The sequence below is a fragment of the Trachymyrmex septentrionalis genome, unplaced genomic scaffold (assembly GCF_001594115.1).
Source record: "Trachymyrmex septentrionalis isolate Tsep2-gDNA-1 unplaced genomic scaffold, Tsep1.0 scaffold20, whole genome shotgun sequence".
In the NCBI taxonomy this organism is placed as follows: Eukaryota; Metazoa; Arthropoda; class Insecta; order Hymenoptera; family Formicidae; genus Trachymyrmex; species Trachymyrmex septentrionalis.
In genome coordinates, this window is record NW_017305180.1 from 4496518 (window position 1) to 4497175 (window position 658).

The 658-nt window shown below is 26.1% G+C and overlaps 1 protein-coding gene across 1 annotated transcript in view; it reads left to right on the plus strand.

Annotated features, from left to right (window-relative positions):
• The window catches only part of LOC108747792 (acyl-CoA-binding protein homolog), a 3431-nt gene that overhangs the window by 2250 nt on the left and 523 nt on the right, over positions 1-658 (plus strand). The gene's annotated exons all lie outside the window — the stretch shown is intronic.

A 658-nucleotide genomic window follows, 5' to 3' on the forward strand; every position in this document is an offset into this window, starting at 1 on the left:
ATATATATTATATACAGGGTGAATCAGAGTAGTTGAATCAATTTTTTACCCTACAAGAAAATTATCGACCTCACATCTAATTTTCGATTAATATTAGCGATACAGATTAGATGTGTGGATACATCGTGCGAATTGTTGGACACACAGAGAAAAAGGCGCATTTTTAATATTTTGTAACAATTTTCACAACTCAAACGTGCCTGTTTTCGCGCTCAAACTAGCAGTTCGCACAATGTTATCCACATATCCGATTTGTATCGTTAAGTCAATAGACGTGTAATCAATAATTTTCTCATAGAATAAAAAATTGATTCAACTATTCTGATTCACTCTGTATATATTTTAATCGTAATTATTGAATTAATTGTATATTTACATTAATTTTATTGTAATTATATTTGCTAAATCATATTTATTTTCTAGTTAAATCACAGAAAACTAATTATTTATATACTTATTCTATTGCTTTACAATATGCTATATATATAAATAATTTAAATGATAAAGTATATAGTATAATATTATAGTAAATAGTTGTAAAAAATAAATGATTATATTATATTAATAATATATATTGTATATTTTAGCCAAACCCGGTATATTGGATTTGAAAGGGAAAGCCAAATGGGAAGCTTGGAATAAGAAGAAGGGCACTTCG